Source organism: Rhyacophila brunnea, unplaced genomic scaffold, assembly GCF_057557595.1.
Source record: "Rhyacophila brunnea isolate RB1 unplaced genomic scaffold, BYU_Rbru_1.0 scaffold_4, whole genome shotgun sequence".
Lineage (NCBI taxonomy): Eukaryota > Metazoa > Arthropoda > Insecta > Trichoptera > Rhyacophilidae > Rhyacophila > Rhyacophila brunnea.
Genome location: NW_028233068.1, coordinates 46,736,767 through 46,760,616, shown reverse-complemented (window position 1 = coordinate 46,760,616; position 23,850 = coordinate 46,736,767). Strand labels below are relative to the sequence as shown.

At 31.0% G+C, this 23,850-nt stretch overlaps 1 long non-coding RNA gene across 1 annotated transcript in view; it reads right to left on the bottom strand.

The window, feature by feature from the left end:
* Positions 1-20,617, bottom strand: part of LOC147067453 (uncharacterized) — a 66,895-nt gene extending 46,278 nt beyond the window's left edge. Inside the window, exon 1 of the long non-coding RNA XR_015071542.1 lies at positions 20,320-20,617. This is a non-coding gene — a long non-coding RNA (uncharacterized LOC147067453). The remainder of the gene's footprint in view (positions 1-20,319) is intronic.
* Positions 20,618-23,850: the final 3,233 nt, after the last annotated feature.

The window sequence follows — 23,850 nt, the reverse complement described above, 5'->3', positions numbered from 1 at the left end:
ACGCATGCAATTTTAATTTCAAATTTTTTGCACTTTACTATGATTAGGCTATAAGGTCTCAAGTGCTGTATAACGGTTGAAAATGAAGAATTTTGGAACTTAGTCTGATTAATCTATTTACGTTTTAGGGGGATATTATGCATAATTTGTAATTATTATTATGATCTATATCGATATTTCATAAATTACAAAAAAATATTTGAAAATATAACTGTGAACTTCTCATGAACCAAAGTTTACCTTTCTTTTACGGTATTATGGCATGTTATAATAAAATATTGATTACTAGAATGGGAAAAATAGGGAACCATAATGCTATATACATCTTAACTACAACATATAAAGATTATTTAGGATTAGTTCCTAAAGATATGCCCCAATTATTAATTTTAGAACAGTTCACCCCACGTTACCCCACGATGGCCACGCAGTGTCGTGGGTCCCAGGTTCGAATCCTGGGTTTGGCAAGTACACAAATTGTTTTTCAATTTGTGTACAAGTCAGAGTATGACCCTAATAAGTTGGGCAAGTGGCTGACATCTGTTTATACTAAAAAACAAAAATCTGTTAATACAAACCTCCACCCTGTGGAGGCCCATATGATATTATTAGGATCGGGCACGGTAGGAATACCACACGTCGGTTACCCCCTTAGGGGTGGTAACAGATGCGTAGTTAAAATTATGATTTAGTAGATAGTAGAAAAAATACAATTCAATATTATGTAGTAATCTATGGGCAATAAAACTATCCATAAATAGTATTAGCCGTGTAATAAATTGCAAGAAAACATATTTGAATTAATTAGGGGCTTGTTATTTTGAGAAGTTGTGAGTGAACGGGAGAGATAAGGAAAAAGTTCATTGGATTGATTTGAAGACGATTTACGACTTCGTGCGATTCCGGTAAAAAGTTTTTCCATTCGCCGGTCGACGTGTTCGGCATTTATCGGGAAGATTCGTAGACCCTCATCTACGGCGTAGACAGCGAGGAGATATTATATACAACAACGTTTACTTGAAACGATTTAAGAATTTGATGAATATTTTTATCTTCTATTATTTTTTCGTCTATGAGTATACAATTTTGTTAAAAACAATGCACACTTCGATAGAATTTCTATACAAACGTGTTCATATTGTAGATATATATTATAGATATTTGAAAAGAATTGCCATAATTACATAGTATAAATGTGACTAGATATGAGTTTTATATAATCAAAACTATAACTTTTAAATAACTATATTTTTATTCAACGAATAATTCACAAGATTTAAGAATGTAACATTCTAATTATTGAACATACATAATTTTGAAAACACTTCTGAGGAAATAATATATTATAACCGATAGAAAAAATCTTTTTGAAAAAAGTAAGACACCCCGCAGGAAACGAACCTGTATCTCTCGGGTATTTTATGGTATCTCGTTTTCCAAATTGAGCTACTATCAGACACAATTTCTATACAAACGTGTACATATTATAAATATAATAATATTTTGAGAAGAATTTTCGGTACAGTTCGGTTATGAGGAATACAGCGGCAAACACATTTTGAAAATAGCCGGTATACTGGATTATTTGTTAGGTTAACCTAACCAAACCTAATCTTACCTAACCCAACCTTACCTAACCTAAACACACCCAAACTAACAAATAATCCAGTGTATAGGGTATTTTCAAAATGTGTTTTCCGCTGTATTCCTCATAACCGAACTGTACCGAATTTTCATAATAACATAGTATAAAATTTATACTATTCATAGATATTTAATGTGACTAGATATGAGTTTTATATAATAAAAAATATAACTATTCACGATGATATATTTAGAAGTAAAAAAAGTATAACGTACAAATAATGATAGTTCTACTTTTGATTATGTATAATATATAATTATTCAAGTCATGGTGTAACGTTGATTATTCTCTGATAAGGTTATTCGATGAGAAACCAGATATTATTTTCTGTTAATAACTCACTTGGTACACTCCTATTTAATAAGAGTATAATAGGTTTATTTTTCTCATGTCATCTTCTATTAGCTATAGGTCGGCCACCATCATATTGTTTTATCGAAGGTTTTTAATCCAAGAAATGTGACGTCGTCCTTTGCTATGTTCATAGTTAACTTTCTTTGGATAATGAGTTGACAAGTGCTCTACGTTTCGCTTCTCATGATGTGACTTAGTTAATGCAGATTTCTGATTTTGATACTTCGAAAACCTCTCAGTACTTTTATTCTTCCTTTGAGGACACCAATATAATTTACTCAATACATCTGTCCAAGGAATTTTTAGAATACATCTATACAGTTACACCTCATAGGCGTAACTTACTATTAATTATTAAGTATTAGTAAAACATTGTGTAATAATAATTTAATCCATATTAAACTATCCAACATTTATTTTCCAATCGATAGTTATTATACTATTGAAAAAATTGGTTTGGTTTCGTTGAATTTTAATAAAATAAATAATTATCTAAATTAAAATAGAGATTATATTAAAAAACCTCTACACGAGTTGGTCTATTACCAGATAATATTGTAAAAACAGAGATAAAATATTCTAGAATTTATAATAATATACAATTTAATTATATTTTATTCTAAACTGAGTATAAACAACAAGATTTAAGGCTGTAGCAATCTTAATTTAAAACATAACTTTAAAAAAGCCTTGGGCACGGATTTGAAGATACACATTTCGCTCACAGGCAAGTGGATAACATACACACTTAAAACACTTAGTTGACAAGTAAATGGCATATGTTTGACTAGCTGAGGATTTACTAGAAATAATGGGAACTGAAATACCTAACGGGTAAGGAGTAGCAGGCAACCGATCTCGAGATAAACTTAAACACGTTTCAAGAATACTTCATTTACGTCGAATACTGACAACTGCTCTCGGTTTATGCATTGATGCTCATTTAATATTGGTGTATTACACACACTATTGCACGTGCATAATGCGTGTTTCATTTTCGTAGTACACTCACACATTCATATTAATCCTGCATCAAAATGTAGCGTATTGAATATAGCCTATCGGAATTCTATTTATTATCTGTGGATCATTGGATTCCCGTGTCAGAATTTGTTCTTTTTCATCTGTCACTATAATAAGACACTCACATTTATCATTACTAATACAATATGGTAGGTACTTTTAGTTATATATATATATATATAGTCTAGCGTAATATTTAATATAGAAGTAGTTCATGGTGAAGTTAATATTTATAGTATTTTTTTTTATAAAGACAGTCTGGAATAACTATTGGAGAGTAATCGTATTCTCTTGGGAAGTCTAAGTATACCCAAAGTGAGGACAGAATTGTATTTTATTTTAGATGGCAATAAATCTACGAAGCTCGAATTACTCTAAAAGTCTAAAGAATTACGGTCTCTTTTATCTATTTAGAGGTCTACACTTTCAAAACATGCCATTTCAATTTATCACTCGGAATGGGGAAAGTTATTTCAGCGTATACATGTTATTGTCTAACCTACTACAGGTTGATTTAAATATACACTATTTAAAAAAAAACAGGTACTATATATCGACTCAGTGTGCTTGATGAAATTTGAATTTGAAAATAATTAGAATTGAAAAGGTTTTAACTAAAAAAAAAATACTATCGATTCAGTATACTTGATGAAATTTCAATTTGAAAATAATTCGAATGGAAAAGATTTTACCTAGTTCCTTTGTTTATGATTAATGGATTCTTTGAAGACTTACTGAAAGTGTAACAGTATATATCGTCACAGTTCTGGAAGAAGACACTAATTCGAAAAAATGACATATTGAGTTAGTTATACCAAAATGTTCCTTATTTCAAACTTTACCGTCTGGAAACCTTCTTAATAAATAAACAGTCTTTATTTTAAAGTCATATTTTTTACTGTTACTTAATAAACTCACATGATAGACCATTTCAAACATTTTCAAAGCTTCAAAGTCAAATTACTCAAAACTAGTATTCTCCAGTTAGTGTGTTCTGCCAGAACAGAGACGGTATCTAAACATACTTATTTTCCTAATACTATTGTTTTAACGCACTTATTATATAAACGAGAATTAATTAACTATATGTATATGTGCATTTACCCGTGTCCGGAAACTTGGACGTATGCAGTTCACCGTAACACACTTCACCGTGAAATGTTGTATCGGAAATATATGGCCGTATATTAAAGACCGTCCAACCTCTTTGGGTAGTATAGTACTGACATAAAATTCATGTCTAAAAATAAAACACGGTTCTTGTCGTTTTACACTTTAGACAGCAGCAAGCAAATTTTGAAAATAGCTGATATACTGGATTAGTTGTTAGGTTAGGTTAAGTTAGGTTAGGTTTTCATTCTTGAATTTACGAATTTTCCAAAATTGATTATGAAAATTGAATTAATGTTGAATCTAATATAATTGGAGACCGTATAGTATACGGTCATCTCTTTCCGATGAGAAAACTCACGACGAACTGTGCCACGGTGAAATGTTTTACGTACAATAACCGCATTTACCATTGATGCGTGTGCACTGTGCATATTATCCAAAGGTACCGAAACACGACGTCCGGATTAAGACTTAAACCAATTAGAATTTTAAGACTATTAAAACCTCTTTATTCTTCTTCAACATGACGTGGCCATATATTTCTCTTTTTTTGAATCTGATACATTCTCGTGGCCCTTTAAGTGTCATCTATACATCTGGTAGGGTCTTCTTTACGATATCCCATTTGATCCCTCCATTCTAGAAAATTTCATCTTGTCTACATTCGTCCAATGACATAGGCTTTTTAAATTTCTCTCCATTATATCCAACCCTGTACCTGCCAGATTCCGTATCCGTTAATTTGTTCGTATGCTGTTGGACGTAACACAGTTCATCGTGAGATTTTGTATCGGAAATAGATAACCGTATTATATTAAAATCAATTCCTTGCTTAAATAAACCACTTAAAAATACGTATTAAAAATTACTGGAATACAAGAAAAGACAGAATAAAATAGGTATGTAAGTAAATAAGAAATACAATCATATCATATATATTAATATAAAATTCTGGTAGGTTCTCGTATCAAGTATATATCTATCAAATAACTGACCATAATGACAGCGTTGCTTGATACCAATCATTATGTTATTAATGTTCTTATTGAGTCTAATACAATCGGAACAGTTAGTAGTCTGCATAGCTCCATGAACAACATGTATTGAAATCTCCTTCATCTCACTGTAAACTTGTTATACGGCAAAATGTAATATGTATAATTTACATGTAACCGACACATTCAACTCTCATTCCGGGAATTTTGATGATAACCACCCACCCGGTGGGGGGTATTCCAATACTTTGATATCGTATTTAAGGCCTCCATTCGATAATTTTTTATCGCAATTGATTATACATTATACTTATGTAACCCTTCATCTAAATTCATTATGATCTTTATGGGTGTTGTTCGTTGCAGGACGTTCAGTGGGTCTATTCTATACTTATCGACAGCTAAAGTGATAAAATGATATAATTATCAAACTTCGGGTAGGTTTGTATCAAAGTATTAACACTATTATTGTAACAATTATAATAACTTGGTTGTGATTGATGCAATAAGTGCTATATTTTAACAGCACCTCTCTCGCTGCTGTTAAAATATTGCACTTATTGCAACCTACCCTAAGTTTGATAATATTTATCACTTTATCGGTCGATAAGTATAGAATAGACCCACAGGAGCAAGATATATAACAATACCATACTCACCGTGCTAATAATTTTATTAATTTTATTTTTGTTGGTTTAATTTCTAATTTTATATTTGTTATTACCATTTTAATAAACAGTTTTATAATTACACTTCCAAGATGTTTTATTTCTTATTCATATTGTTTCTTACTTGCTGTACATTTTGTATTTTCCAATCAATTGTTAGTTGAGACAGAGATAAACGTTCTAATGATAAATGAAAAAAATATTTAAATAAAATGGAGCCAAAAAAGTTTGGAAAACTAAAGTTTACACAATAAAATATTTAAGTAGTAGGAATTTTTTTGATAAATTCTGAATTAACATCAAATTTCACAAACTATAATATTTTGTCGATACCGATACAAGGCTGACTATATTTAGGCCGTGGCACAGAATTGTGAATTACGATGAATTCGAAGTATGAGCGATAAATTAGCACTACCATCGAAGTTTACTGTTTTGTTTCGTGTTGCGGCCTGACTATACTGGGCCTTGACACTGATGCAACAATGAATAAAAAAAATATCATCCATAAATGACGAGTTTGCGACAGGGTTCGTCATTGAGTTATATTAAAATAATTACAAGATAAAAAGAACTTTTTATATACAACGTTTTAAATTTTCTGTTGAATCATATAAACTTGACTAGCTTAAACGATCAAAAAATTTGTACTTGATAGAAATAATACTGAAATGTCATCTTGACATGTCATATTGATTTCCATAGTAACGCACGTATATATTAATAATTTTGTTGCTAGGACCCCAGACCCCTAGCAACTAATAATGGTGTCGAAATAACTTTTCATACAAAACAGAATTAACTGAGAACGAATTCAATTCTACTTAAAGATGGCTAAAAGTACGTAATAAAAAAAATGCATTGGCATCGTGTTCTGATATATTCTAAAAATTTCAAATGTCTAGCTAGTCGGGAAGTTAGTTAAAAAATCGATAGCAAGATTTCTACCGGACAAATAAGAATACGAGCAAAGAAAAACGTTGTAAAATGATCAAAATAATTGTGATTTACATGGTAATTATGCATAATGACGATAACATATATTATTTATATCTTCCTTTTCTTCTTAATCCTTATATTAAGTCAAATATATCGTTTTTAAGATGAGTAACAATATTATGGATGGATAGAGGTTAGTTTTTATTTTATATTTTTTCAAGGTTTTTCTAAAACAGAAAAGAATCATTTTTCACCCGCCATGAAACCATATTTAGAAAATAATAACAATAGGCGGATATATAAATTATTAAATCATTTTCATGTCTACCAATTTGTGGAAAATAAAATGAACGGTCGGCTGATTCGAGTCTCGTCCGTTAAAGAACGCTCGATTGAACGATTCACGTAAAAAATAGTTTTTCATAATACACATCAGCTGTTGTACTTTTATTGAGTTGTCAGCCCTGATATTATTTTATGTCACTTGCTTTACATAATATCTTCAACGGTTATGTCTTTCGTTGTATATTATCAAGGTTATGGAAATAAATTTATGATACGATCGGCTATTTCTTTTTAAAAGAGGCAAAACTACTGACAATTCGCTTCTCTGCGAACAATTCACAGTGGTAATAATGTAGCAATTTATTAAAAATCTCTGTTGAATCTCGCAATGCTCGAAATTGTTGGATATAATATATTATGTTCAAAATCTGATATAATACAATTTAAAATATGTTTTTAAAAAACATCTGATTTTTTCAATTTCCTCTTTGGCAAAGTGCTTATAAATTTTACGGTTTTATTGTATTTGTGTCAATAATTGTATTGTATAATTTTGGTAAATTTTCATTCGGGTACAACACTGTTTTTTTTTTTTTTTACAAATTTTTGGATCGGGTAGTGAATGTCATTCTCAAATACCGTGTGATATTGATAGTATATAACAGAATATTAATGTAAATATCGAGTGCTTAAAGTCAGACAACGTTATCTACAAAAAAGTTTTTTTTTTCTTTTGATATAACGTTATTTTACATTTATGGCTACATGATAGTCAAACAACGTTATGCCAATTTTTTCTAATTTCTTATTAAATCGTCAGTAAAGTTTAACGCTAACTACATAAGTTACCATAGTTTTCATATTTTTTTAAAACTATCCCTATAAATTTTAACATCATCATAAGCAAGATAAATGTACAATACACAATAAATTATAAAATATTAACATTAGGTTTAAAATAAACATTTTCCTTGTTGAGTTACAAGAATCTAAAATAACGATTTTTGGCTCTCCTGTAAAGTTGCACTTTTGTAGATAGTGTTGTTTGACACTAAGCCCTCGATATAGAAGCTACATTTTATTTGTTTTTAATTATTAAGTAACTATTTTCCAAGATTTAAGAATGTAACATTCTAATTATTGAACATACCTACATCATTTTGAAAACACTTCTGAGACAATATATTATAACCAATAGAAAAAATGTTTTTGAAAAAAGTAAGACACCCCACCCCGCAGGAAACGAACCTGCATCTCTCGGGTATCGCACCCACTCACATAGTCCAAATTATTTATGTTCAATAATTAGAATGTTACATTCTTAAATCTTGTGAATTATTCGCTGAATAAAAAAAATATGTAATTAAAAATTATTAGCAAGTTCAAGTAAGTTACAAACAAAAATATTGGAGTGATCCGTAACGTCGGCTTGTAATTAAAATAATATGTACCTACTTTGATTCAAAATACAAAAGCCGATCGCCAAATAGTAGCTCAATATGGGAAGCGCTTCAGTGAGTATTAAAAGGCCAATGTTAAAGTTTGTCGTAATTAATTATGACTCCCTTAGCATAGTGGACTATGTGCGTAGGCGCGATACCCGAGAAATGCAGGTTCGATTCATGTCTTACTTTTTCAAAAAGATTTTTTCTATTGGTTTTAATATATTTTGTCATAAGTGATTTCAGAATTATGTATGTTTATTTGTTTGTTTGCGAAATATTTGAAATGTGAAATTAAAGCTTCTAGTACCATACAGAATTAATCAAATGCCGATTTTGGTTGAATTTATACGTGATAAAAAACGCTTTTGATTAACAATTCAAAATGTCTCGTGCGACAGTCAAAAGCGTTCCATGTTATAATATATTCAGCCTAATATACTACACACATGTGCGTCTTTTAAATATATCAGAAGATTGCGTCTAAAATAATAATAATATAAGAAAACTAACGTTATAAAATCAGTCCAACATTTTCCAAGTATGGCCGGATGCCAAGAGTCATCTTGGGGCTTACATGCGAAATGTATTTTATCACACCGTAAAAAATACACATTTTGTTGCAGCCGTACTCGGTTGAATTTTAAACATACTTTGTGACCGAAATCTTATAGGGCGTGAAAAATGTAAATTGCATGTGTAAATTGAATTTTCTAGGAAAAATTCACCCATAAAACTGCATAACTGTCCAATTCAAATAAAAAATATTAAATTTACTGGCATTCACTTTCATTTTAATATTATCAAGTAATTTACATAATATAAGTTTATCTTCATAATATATCTTTCATAAATATACATTTATTAGTTGTCTGAGATATTTTGAGTTTTTTTCATATTTTTATTTGCAATTATACCGCAAATCAGTTTATAGCAAATACAAAATCCTGGAGCTTATTTAGCTGTAAATTTATGTACTCGTATGTTGTTGCATACCATTTATAAAAGATTAATGTTACATATTATTCCCAATGGGTAGATACGTAATATTATGTACTACATTATACTACATGTCTCTGAGGCTGACGAAACCGGTCCAAATTTATTTATTAAAGTGGAATAAGTACCTACTATAAAAAATTTGCGTTTTATTAAATCAAACGACACTACATTTATTAGCTTCAATCATGTGATAGTATAAAATATACTTAGAGATTATATTCTCTCAAAAACATTAAGATAAAAAAAACGCTTTAATATTTGGCTGAGCTTTAAAATTCTCAAGATTAATTGGTAATTGATAATTTTAACTTCTTAATTTTTTATGGAGGCGTTGTCTTTGACCATATATAATTATTCAGAGAGATTTTTGGGGCTCTCTTCTGCAAGCCCTAGCATTTTTGTTTTGATGCGTTCTATATTTTTTGAAAATATAATAATGTCATCTAAAAACCGTAGGTGACTCAAATATTCCGTGTTATATTGAATTGTCAATCACAATCAAGTTGCTTGAACACATTTACAAGACTAGCTGTGAAAGTTAGTATCACTTTTTAGAATCTTTTTGGTATCCAAGAGACATTAAAAGATCTAAAGGATAACCAAGTGACCGCTGGGTCGATGCTTTAAACAAGTTTAATGAAAGTATTTGGCAACGAAGCACTTAGAACGGATAAGATTGGACCACAATGAGAATACTAAGAATGTAATTAAAATATTTCGTGAAATGGAATTCTATATTATGCATGTATTGGCATCATTGGAAGAAAAATAAAAGGGTACACATTCAATTTAATTAGAGAGTCTAAGGTTTTTTTAGAAATGATTAACAGTGATTAAAATATACAATATATTATGTGTAAAATACACAATTTATCTGAATTTTGTAGTCTTCCATATTGAACGTTTTTTAAAGATCTAAAATTCGCCTTTTGTTTTTTTTGTGAAAAACTCTCAGTATGAAAGTTTACAACATTTACCTAAATTTTATAATAAACTACTGGTATTATGTTTCATGTTATTTTATGTTAGATACAAGACCCAAAAGACCTCCAAGGTAGTATGCAAGAACTCGCAGATGTCAGTCAAACGGTCGGCCTGAAGATAAATGTCTCAAAGACAAAAGTGATGAAAAACTGCTTTTCGGATTATCTGTATTAATGGCACCCGACTCGAGCAAGTCAGCAGCTACGTCTATTTCGGACAGTAGGTGCCCATACACGGAAGCATGCACGATGAAATTGCTTGCAGAACAAAGCTGGGATGGAGTGCTTTCGGACGTCTGAAAAGTATCTTCAAGAATGACCTACCATTATGTCTTAAGCGTAGGGTGTTCAACCAATGTGTGCTGTCCGTGCTCACGTATGTCTGCGAGACGTGGAGCCTCAATACGAGAGATGTCCAAATGCTAAGAGTCGCATAGCGAGGCATGGAGAGGTGTGTGTTGGGCATCACGCGAAAGGACCGTAAGAGAAGCGAATGGATTAGGAAGCAGATAAGAGTACGCGATGTAATAGACGTTGCCAACAGCTGAAATGGAGACAGGCGGAGCACATTGCTCGCCGAAAGGACGGCCGCTGAACTAATGCCGTCATCCAATGGTACCCAAGGGGCACGAAACGGCCACAGGGTCGCCCTAAAAGCCGCTGGATTGACGAACTGATAAAGGTCGGCGGAAATACGTGGCAGCGAACGACACAGGACCGAGAGAGTTGGAAGAAGCTTGGGGAAGCCTTCATCCAGCAGCGGATTGACCCCGGCTGATGATGATTTTATATTAGGAAAAGGTATAATAAAAATAATAACGGAATATCAATTATTTATAGACTAACACACAATAAATATTTATAATACTATTTTAAACGTACGCGACCAGATTAATAACTACTGTGGAATAGCTGTGTATTATATATATATATATACCAAAATAAACTATTATAGAATATAATATATAGTATTAATCGATGAAAATAATACATACCTATTCCATTATTTCAGAACGCAATAAACAAAATTGTGGAGGTTTTAATGTTTGATTTCGTTTATCTCAAAAATATTTGCGCATGGTAACACTATGCCTTGCTTAATCCCTGGTATGGAAATAAGAAAACCCATTGCTGAATTACATATGAACATTTTATGCCATTATTCAAATATACGTATGTTCTGTATGGAATAAATTGCGACATAACGTTTTTTTCTTGGTACACTTATCGGACATTGATTGAAACAGGAAAATCAAAACGGTGATGATTGATTATTGAGAGTTTTCCATATCCTGTTAATAAAGGAACGAATAGTTTGCAACTAATACTCATTAAAAATTTCCAAATGTACCTTAAATTATTTCCAGAAATATGATGAACGAAATAAAGCGCTCTGTATGTTAATTAAAAAATATATATTTATTTTGATAATAATTATGACATAACAAAGTTCATAACGCGATCGTAATTTATGGAATTTAATTAATTAAATATAATATTATATTCTACAACATGAAGCAGCAAGTTACATACATAATTAATATTACCATCAGCCAGTGGCGAAGGATGACTTTTGGAAAGAGGTAAGCTGTGGAGATCAGAGAAAAAGAGCACACTTGTCAGGTAACTTACGGGAAATAAGAAGATAATACTTACGATATTACTACTGATGAATAGGTGCACACTAATGACAATGACACACTGGTCATAGGTTTTACCGCTGAATTTGTCAAATTATTTAAATCACTTATGGCAGTAGAATTCCACGCATACTTTTCTTTACCAAACAATACGCATCGCCAACAAAAAAGTTTGTTTAATGTATAACCGACAGTTAAAAACAAATATTTATCATATAAATTGTTGTGAAAATGTCTAATATAAGTTTTTTTATTGTATTAAAATCTAAATGGACCATTGGAAGGTCAGGCTTTGATAATTTTTAATTTTTGAAGAAACGTCAATCTCGGGAATGATTTTTTTTAAATGCAATCGTTCGCACATTTTCTATTGGGACACTATACAATTTAATAAATACTTATATATTTGAAGCACTGGCGAATGATTTCGGTACAATATGAGATAATTTATCCACATTCAAAACACAGTAACACACTGAATTTTGTACTATAAAATAAACCTTTATCACCGCTTTGAAATGTCAAAATGACATGAACTGTGAATAGCATGTTATGTTTGTCTATGACTGAAGTAACCTAAATAATAATCGCGAATTAATACTATATTTATTTTTAATAACAATTTATAAATTATATGTGATCGAACACAATAGTTATTATTTTTTTAATCATCCTTATTATTTATTATTTGCTTTTAAAGATAAGCATAGACAATAAACAAATCAACATAGCGCATAAGCTTGTCCTGTTTACGCTTCCGAGTCGGGAACAAAAACGCAGACATGCATAAAGTTGGTAACTGAATTGCGGTAGAAAATTCGGCTTGGATTATCGTTGAAATAATTCTAAAAATAGCACTCACGTTGTGACGTTCCGTCATTTATTTTTGATTCGAAACTTGACTAAATTAAACGCTCTACTTATAAATAACGACGATAGATGACAATCAATATTTTTATTATAACCTACAATATAGATATTTATTTATTTAAATTAAATACTTGAAAATAGAAGGTAAGCTTTAAATAATCGCTTAGTATGGAGCCTTCGCCACTGCCATCAGCCTACTTCAAAAGACTTGTCGATGAAAACTGCCCAAACTCTCTTTAATCTTCGTGTTTGATATTTTTAGCTTCCACATAATTCCACCGAACCTTAATTTATCCTCAATACAGCGTAGCTTGAGCCATCTTATCTATTAGCTACATGTCCGATCCATCTCTATTTAATGGTTTGTAGATATGAACACCCACGATGGCCGCACGGCTTCAGCGTCGGCCTATAGCATCGTGGGTCCCATGTTCGAATCCTGGGTCTGGCAAATACACAAATTGTTTTTCAATTTGTAAGAGTTATATTATGGACCTAATAGGATGAGCAAGTGGCTGACATCCATTTCTCGTAAAAACAAAAATCTGTTAATACAAACCTCCACTCTGTAGACGCCCATATTATGATCTTATTAGGATCTGACATGGTCGGAATATATATATATATATATATAAATATAAAAGTGCATGGTGACTTATTTATATAATCACTTGATTATATATTCTATAAAATAATACATTTTGCCAACGAGAGATGCCGTATGTGTAGGAATGTATTACACAGATAATTACAAAACAATCTGCAAAGGTTTTAAAAATATACCGTAGCGCACCTGTCTTGACGTAAAGAAAAGTTGGACTATGTTTCAAATAATTCTCAATTTTTTTCATATGGACTTTGCGTCACGTAGCCCCGCCCAGTATATCGAATTGTATGAACTAAGGTAAGCTCCGATCGCAGAGCCTAAAACCGTTTTAGATCAAACTCGAGTGAGAAAATAATTAATAATGAGATAATTTAAAAAAATAATTTCTAGTGTTTTTAATAAATATAGACTGTTTATAAAAATAAAAAGAACTTTTATCTAATGATTTTTGATGTGTATACATGTTTTGGTAAAATCCGTAATTTAAACTGATCGCTTAATTTTATGTCGTCAGTGAGTTTTTGAAGTTTCATTAAATTAGTGTATCGTTGTCATTAGCATTAGTGTGTACCTATTCATTAGTAGTAATATCGTATTATCTTCTTATTTCTCGTAAGTATCCCTGACAAGTATGTTCTTTATATCAGATCTCCACAGCCTACCTCTTTCCAAAAGTCACCCTTCGCCACTGTTACCTATATACTAAAATCAACAATTAAATATTATATTATTATCTACTTTCATACTATACGTATATTGTATTATTTATCTTCTTTACAAACATGTTTTTTAAAATCTGAATTTCACTAATATATTTCCGAATAAGGCTTATAATTACTTTTAAATAAAAGATAAAAAAAATACAAATATAGTTAATAAAAAATAACTAATCTATCAGGAATAAAAATAATTGAATTGTTCTGATAGTGATCTTGGAGTATATTTAATTTTACTTTATTCGTTTCAATCTGTCAATCAAAATATTTTATACTTACTGTAATAAAACACAGTAATCTTATGCGAATCGATAATATATTAATTTTTATTTTGATTAATATAAATTACATTTTGATATATTGAAAATGGGGTGTACTTGATGTGAAAATAATAATGAACGGAAAATTCGTACGTCATAGTCATAGGGGTTGTTTCTTTTTCTCATTGCATGGGCGTTAATGCAATAATATGATAAAAGATTGTGACAGTTTTATTCAATTATGGTTCTGTTCAAAACTGTGTGCGGGCAGCTACAGCTGGTGAAAAAGTATTAATACGATAATAATTATATCTCTAAATATAGCCCAAATGAAGTTATTATGGTTTTTGATAATATCAATGGACGACTGACAATTTAAACTGTAAAGTAGGCCTGGGATGTAAATATACTCATTTTTCATTAAACAATTTTGTATAATATACAACATTTATATTATACAGTGACGTCCTTATTCAAAATGCCGCCCCTAGGCAGCGGCAAAATGCTGCCCCATTTTTATACAGTATTTTTTATCATCCTTTCATGACTAAAATATCCAAGAAATTTGTTGTATAGATACATTACTAACAAAATATATAGTACCTACCAATAAATCTAATTTAAATACTACGTCTGCTTCAATAGACAAAATTGCGAGTCCACAGTTTCAGATATGTATGTACATTTAAAAATACACCTGACGACTTCCAAAACTCGCGAGTGACTGGCAAAAATATTTGGATACATTTTAAATTAGGTATGTATGTACCTACCTATAAGGACTTGGCCTCCAAGGACAATTGAAGTAAACTAGACATAGCGAATCCGACAAAAAAAACAGTCCTGATAAACCTTGTATGTTAATTAATACATTTTGTTTCTAACCAAAGAGCTGATTTTTTTAATGGAAAGATATTTCCGTTATTACTAAGTTTAGATAACTATTTCTATATTATATACCTAATGATTCTCCTCGATTTCTCGCCCTTCGAGTAACTGCCGCCCCCAAGCGACGCTGAATCTACCTACCCCCACGGGACGTCACTTATATTATATGATAATCATTTGAACATGTGTCAAAATATAAATATATAGAATAATGGATCAATGAAAATACTAAAGTACTCAAATGAATGGGAAACTCTGGAAAGCCTTTTTAGTATTAAAACTAGAAAATCTTAAAGTACGATAGTTTGGCGTTTCGACCACAAAACTATTTGGCATCTAGTTCATCGCAAAAATTATAGCGCTAAGCAATAAGGGACCCGCTAGGCTTAAATACCTACACCATCAGGTCACGTGGTAGTATGACACTAGTTTTTATATTTTGTGTGTATTTTTTTGAAATATCTATGCGTTTAATTATATGTATGTGTTGCATGCGTGTAATGTTCGAAATTACTTGCAGTCTTTTTATGATTACATCAGTCTATCAGTGCTATGTCCGTGTCGGTCTGTTTTGGCAAGAGGGAAGTCAATTATTTATAATACATACCTACGGACAGGTGTCATTGGCAAATTAAATAATGTAGTAACATAGTGAATTTATTATTTAAAAAGATAGGCAAATAACATTTATTTAAGCCTTTAAATAATAGCCTAGTATGGAGTCTTCGCCACTGGTATTTCATAATATCAATTTTGAAAATCCGTATCTTTCCACTTCCTTGATTGATACTTGATTGATATTTCTGGGTGAATTTGAAATAATGAGTCTTTGTTATATACTACGCCCCCGTTGTTTGAAATAATTTGAAATAAGAAAAGCTTCTCATTTTATCGCATAATAACCACAACCTAAGCGATTTACAAAGACTTTACATGAGACAGAATTTATTGACATTTCTATAAATAAAATAGGCCCAAAATCATTGTTAATTATAATACTTGTACGTAAAATCACCCATATAGAAAATCTATTATTATCTGTGGAAATCTTACCTAGTATTTCAAAGATAATATGAAAGCGAATTATTTAAGATTGTGAATTTTTCGCTTAACGCGAGAAGCGCGCTTAACGTGCTGGAGTGATTTTGGCCGCCTGAATAATGTCTTCAAAAGTGACCTTACACTGTGCCTAAAGCGCAAAGTGTTCAACCAGTGTGTGCTTCCCGTGATCACATATGCGTGTGAAACATGGACCATAAGTAAAAGAGAGATCTAAAAACTTAGAGTAGCACAACGTGGTATGGAGAGGTGCATGCTGGGCATAATGCGAAAGGACAAAAAGAGGAATGAGTGGATAAGGAAGCAGACAAGGGTTTGCGATGTAATAGAGTTTATTAAAAGCCTTAAATGGAGATGGGTTGGACACATCGCTCAAAGAAGAGACAATCGTTGGACAAATCTAGTCATCCAGTGGTATCCAAGAAGTACAAAACGTCCGCAAGGTAGACCAAGAGACTGATGGATCGATGAAATGATAAAGTTCTGCGGAAGTACGTGGCAACGCAATGCACGGGACCAAGAGAAGTGGAAGCAGCTTGAAGAGGCCTTCATCCAGCAGTGGATAGATTCAGGCTGATGATGATGATGTTACTATATACTGTCAGTTTAAAAGGCTTGATATATTATTATTGTTGGTATTCTTTGACTCAAGCAAGCCGGAATATTTTTTATAAATTTAATATTTCCCGCATATCCCCCAACCGAAACAGTACGTCTGATCTACGAATGAAGCCATTCGACCAACGGTCAACGCGATACTGGTTTTTTTATGTCTGGTAAGTTGGATGATATCTGGATAGTAGAAGATATAAAAATGTAGAATTAAAAAATAATAATTTAGTTTGTTTTGTAGGCTAGGAGAAATAATATACAAACATACTATTACCCTTTGTAATTACATTCTGTTTAATGTAAAAATATTTGAACTAAAATAAATATGCCTGGTGAGATGTTAATTGTTTAATATGATTCGTTATTATTTACCACACCATTTGTCGAAATTAAATCCAAACTTTGAGCTTTCTGCCGTTCATTGATTAGTTTACCAAAAGTCGTGAAGTGCAACACAATTTTCATATGGATATTCAGTCGACAGGCTAATTATGGCAATAACATCTCTTGAAACTATTATATTATAAACATGTATTTAACTGTCTATTTCAAAGTTATTTGTGTTATTATCAATACGAAACCATTACGAAAACACAGTACTTGAGTGAGAGAACATAATGTTTGTATTTTAGTATCAAAGGGTAGGTATGTATAGATATACTTAAATCCAAAAATATAAATATTCTTTTTCGCAAAACAAATAATAAACTGCTGAAAGCCTCATTATCATTTCTATTGAGACGCATTAGGCCTGATATACCTTTTACTACGAGATTTCATTCAATAGCTTGTTATTTAGAGTGTTTTTAAAAGTAAGAATAATTGATTGAATTGGCTGTTAGAATATTAAAACAAATAAGGTCGTTATGTAAAAAAAAAAGTATATTTCCCTTTTTGATATTATTTACTGGAACATAGTCTCGACGGAAAAGATATTTATTACGATTAATGAAAGTTAGCTACCTGTCTAATGATTTGATAACTGATTTTATGATTGTATTTAAAAATAACATTTAATAAATATTGACATTTTTTTTTCGACCATGTCCGATCCTGATAAGATCATATGGGCCTCCACAGAGTGGAGGTTTGTATTGACAGATTTTGTTTTTTTTACGAGAAATGGATGTCAGCCACTTGCTCAACCTATTAGGTCCATACCCTGACACACACAAATTGAAAAACAATATGTGTACTTGCCAGACCCAGGATTCGAACCTGGGACCCACGGCTTTATAGTCCAACGCTTAAGCCACGCGGCCACCGTGGGTGTAAAAAAAAAAATATTGACAAAAACTGGATTCGGATCCGCATTCACATCCTTACTGACAATCGGTATGCCAAGTTACATGTAAATTGTACGTAAAACGTGGCACAGTTCGCCGTGAGCTTTCTTATAGGAAAGAGATGACCGTATATTATACGGTCTCCAATTTTATTAGATTCAATATGAACATTAATTCAATTTTCATAACTGATTTTGGCAAAATTCATGAATTCAAGAATGAAAACCTAACCTAACCTAAAAAATAATCCAGTACATCGGCTATTTTCAAAATTAGTTTTCTGCTGGCTTCCTGTAAAGTGTAAACCGATAAGAACCGTGTTTTATTTAGACATGCATTTTATGTCAATACTATACGCCTTCGGTGATTGAAGTTATCACGAAGAGACGCTTTACGTGGCTGGGACATGTATTCCGGATGCCGCCAAAGAGTGCGACACTTCGTATCCTTGTGGCATAGCCTAAAGGGTTCAGTCGCCGTGGCCGGCCCTCCCTCACCATGCAGCGGTGCTACAAGAGCGACCTACGTGCTGCAGGTCTGACATGGCGGGAGGCTCAAGAGTTGGCGATGGACCGAGGGAAGTGGCGCCAACTTGTGCTTGCCCTATGCCCCAATATTGGGACGTGACAGGGTGGAAGAAGAAGAAGATACGACTCAAAGAGGTTGGTCGATTAATATACGGCTATATATTTCCGATACAACATTTCACGGTGAAGTGTGATACGGCGAACTGCGTACGTACAAGTTTCCGGATACGAAGTACCTACAACATCATGTGGGTATGTAGCATTTCATATTAAATAATTATCCCTTTTTGATCGTTATTTAAGTGCGTTGTCATTTTGTTCTAATTTAAATTTAATAAAAACGTTAATATTGTTGATAATAGATATATCCAATCATAATACTATATTACATACTTCCCGGGTCTTATCGGATGTTACTGTATTAAAATTTATTTATAATAATTTTTTAGAAGCCGGATTGAGGGTGGGTCGATTTTTTATGTCCTGCATCAGTTGGCGTACGATCTTAAGGTGTAGTGAGTAATTTTTTTTTAGACTCCTTTACTTTAGAATGTATGTATACTATCCGTGGTTTTATTCAATTGAGTTTCTCTTAGGTATGCTTACATACTGTACTGTAAACGCTACAAGATATCTATCTATAGGTATTTGGCCAAGTATTTTTTACGATTTACACGCAGTGTAAATGGGAACTCTGCCATTCTTGATAGTATCGACCTGTATATTTGATAAGTATCTTAAAAGTCGGGAGTATCAGTAGTTTGTTCTCCCAATGTAACTAACCCGCCATTAACCAGCCAGTAACCTGCCATTGCTGATGCCAATCGGGAGGACAACAACTGTGTTCAACGAAATCACTTTGTATGTTGATATATTCCACCTACGTGATGAGAATAGGTGGACGTTGTTTTATAAATTCGTAAAATAGGATCTATAATATCTACTTTATAATTTTTGTATTTACTCTTTATATTGTTTTTGCAATACTGCGACCATTTATTTGTTTTTTGTTACCATTTTACTAGTAATTATTTATTTTTAAACATCACGTTGTGAACGTCTTGAATTTATAATTAATAAAATTTACTATTTGTAAATAAATATATCGAACGGGCTAAGCGAAAAATCGTTAGTGTTAATAAGACGAAAATGAGAATCATTTGTGATTGTGAGGTTACATTCTTTCCCAAACAATTGATGGCATCATCAGAATGCACTATTTGACACCCCGGCCGGGATTAAATTCAATGTATTCCTTGCCTTTTCCGTAGTATATATATCTACTACAATAATCATTATGAAAAAATATTGACGCAACATACTTTAATTCAAAGAGGAATAATTTTCAAAAGCTGTGTATATTGTCAATGGTATTATAATAATTAATATATATAGTTATATTTACCTTTATCACCAAATTCCAGGATCAAACTGTTCACATTATGCATATCTGAAACATCTTTACAAGAGAAATTAATAATAACACAAAAATTTCTTAACAAGTCAATTGCAACGGGAGAAAATCCACAAATTATCCACTTTTTTAAAGTTAAACCTACATACATTTCGACCCATTACGTGGATGAGACAATCATATTAAATTCAACACATTGAATAGCTATTTCGGTTAACACGTCATTGTAAAGACTGCCTACCGAAATAACTATAGACTAACGCTCCAATCTGCAGAAAGTAATATAATGCATATTGTAATAAACTATTTATTTTATTCATCGAATAATGAGTGTACTATATAATGAAAATACATAATTTGAAAACATCTCATGCAACAAATCTTTTTTTCGAAAAAAATACGACACTCAACGGGACATGAACCTGTAACCATTGGATTCGCGCCATTGTGCGTCTTGTCGGGTATCGTATGTTTTTTAGTTCGGATATGGATGTATATTATGTATATTCAGTATATTGTAAAGATTGTAAAATTATATTATACTAGTTCAGTGCTATTTTGCTATAAAATAATTTCAGCTATTGATGTTTTATTATATCTTAGAAATAAAATCAATCATGAAAAGTTTGTGGATTTTTACCGAACGTAGTCATATAGATATTTGTCATGATTTTACAAATATATATATATAGGCACATACACAATATAATATTAAATTCTTAAACATTGTACATAGTTAAGTATATATGTTGGTTGTTTATTAAAGGTTAATCTTTAATAGACAAACAAAACTGAAGCGATGCATCATACTATAGTGTAAATATAGCATAAATTTATCAAAGGTAAATTTAGGCTACATTCTTAAATATAAATTCTAATAACAACAGAATATTAATGAAACATAACTCGTTTTATAAACGAGTGATACCTATTTCATTTTTTTGCAAAGTATTATTATATTGGTTGAATAATTATGTATCTAAAAATATACTTATAATATATAATCTACATACAATCTACATTCTACATGGACAAAATAAGTATAAACTTAACGGCCCACGTGCTCGTCGTAGGTCAAACTTGAGTTTTTATTGTATTTTCAAACCATGATCCTGGACACTCCTTAAACGTTGTAGATAATCTATTTATATAATTTTGAAGCCTTATTATCCTTTATAGTTATTTTAAACATTTGATGACTGCATAAAGTATTTTTGTTACATAAAATAGTATTCTTTTAAACCTTTCGCTCTAATGTTTTAGAATATAGTCATATTTCGGTACATAACTGTGCAGTGGTGTTAAAATTTTTTACGTTTATTATTTTTTAAACGCATTTATAAAACCATTAGTATAATTTATTACGAGATAAGTTTTGTAAAATATTCACGATAAAAAATTATATCGATAATCTCTGTGATCCCAAATTTGACAAGAATTAGGCATTTTATTATTCAAAAAATCGGCAAGATTAACACATTTGAAGATAATTCTAAAGATACTTATTATAAGCTATGTTTTTTACCATTCAAGTGTGATAAACATCTTATGAATAATGATTGCTTTATAATAATTATTGACCTAAGAATAAGGTAGTGTTTTTTTGAAATACGCCATTTCTTTTGTCATTCCCTAGTAGTTAAGCTACAACATACGGCCGTAGACATAAATTGACAAACTATAATTAAAATAGGGAGTAAAATGATATTGACGCGCGTGTTTGAACATGTACCGTTTAAAAAAAATTTAAAAAAATCGGTTAGGTACATGTTCAAACACGCGCGTTAACATAATTTTACTCCCAACTTTAATTATAGTTGGTTAATTTATGGCTACGGCCGTATGTTGTAGCTAAACCATTAGGGAATGACAAAAGAAATGGCGTATTTCAAAAACACACTACCTTATTCTTAGGTCAATAATTATTATAAAGCAATCATTATTCATAAGATGTTTATCACACTTGAATGGTAAAAAACATAGCTTATAATAAGTATCTTTAGAATCATCTTCAATTGTGTTAATCTTGCTGATTTTTTGAATAATAAAATGCCTAATTCTTGTCAAATTTGGGATCACAGAGATTATCAATATATTTTTTTATCGTGAATATTTTACAAAAATTATCTCGTAATAAATTATACTAATGGTTTCATAAATGCGTTTAAAAATTAATAAACGTAAAAAATCTTAACACCACTGCACAGTTATGTACCGAAATATGATTATATTCTAAAACATAAGAGCGAGAGGTTTAAAAGAATACTATTTTATGTAACAAAAATACTTTATGCAGTCATTAAATGTTTAAAGTAACAATAAAGGATAATAAGGCTTCAAAATTATATAAATAGATTATCTACAACGTTTAAGGAGTGTCCAGGATCATGGTTTGAAAATACAATAAAAACTCAATTTTGACCTTCGACGAGCATGTCCCCCCTTATTATTATTATTATCGTTATGAATCGATTTTAGTGCCACAGCTTTCGCTTTTAAGTAATGCTGATAAATATAAATTTTCTTATTGCTTATAAATATATGATATTAACTTCCTAACAATTATATTCTTCATATGAAGTTAATGAATCGCTCAGCCATTAAAAAGCTTTAAGTGTTGAACATTGTTAAACATTATGCAGTAATAAGTTTTTTATTAATTAACTTAGTCACAAAATACTGTAAATAATATTATAAGTTGTCATTTTCGCTTCTCAGTTGATGATATGTATAAAGTGAAGGTTATATTTAAAAAAAAATAGCTGGTAGTCACTGGATCAACACATTGGTAAATGCATTTTTTGTACAGCGGTATCAACCTCGTGACCCACGGCTTCATAGACGGCGGCTATACCGATTCGGCCATATTTAATGCGAATGATAAATACTAATAATCCAAATGATTCTGTAAGGTAGTTCACGGGGTCACTAAAACCGATGCTTATTGATGAAAGTTTGTTAATATAATATTAAACCTTAATCAATTTTAATTTAAAATTTGAAAATAGCTTAATATGAGTTTCTACACAAGTTTCTTGTCGGGAAATTCGTGAGCTCAAAACCTTTTCTTTACTGAATTCAGTAAAATTTATTATCTACTAAGCATATAGTCATGTTGCAAATAAAATTTGATAAGTATAACTCTTTACTATCCACATAATCGTAATATTTTTTCCATAATTTTATAGCGAGACAGTAAGTTACACTGTGTCAAATATGACAAGTTTAGTGCATATACTTGTTGAGTATTACAATTAAACTGATTGCTAACGGTTAAATATATATATAACTGCTAACTACCGGTTTATATAATATAAATATTATTAGTAATATTATGATTGGGAAAAATAAACAATATTAAACTGTATGTACGAAATGTATATTACTAAAATACACCATTTATTTTGCATGCAATTTAAAAAATACGAATATTTTAAATAATAACATTCTAATATGTATATTATAATTCTAACTTAGAAAGCAGGTAAATATTTAAGTAAGTATATAAATAAATAATTACAA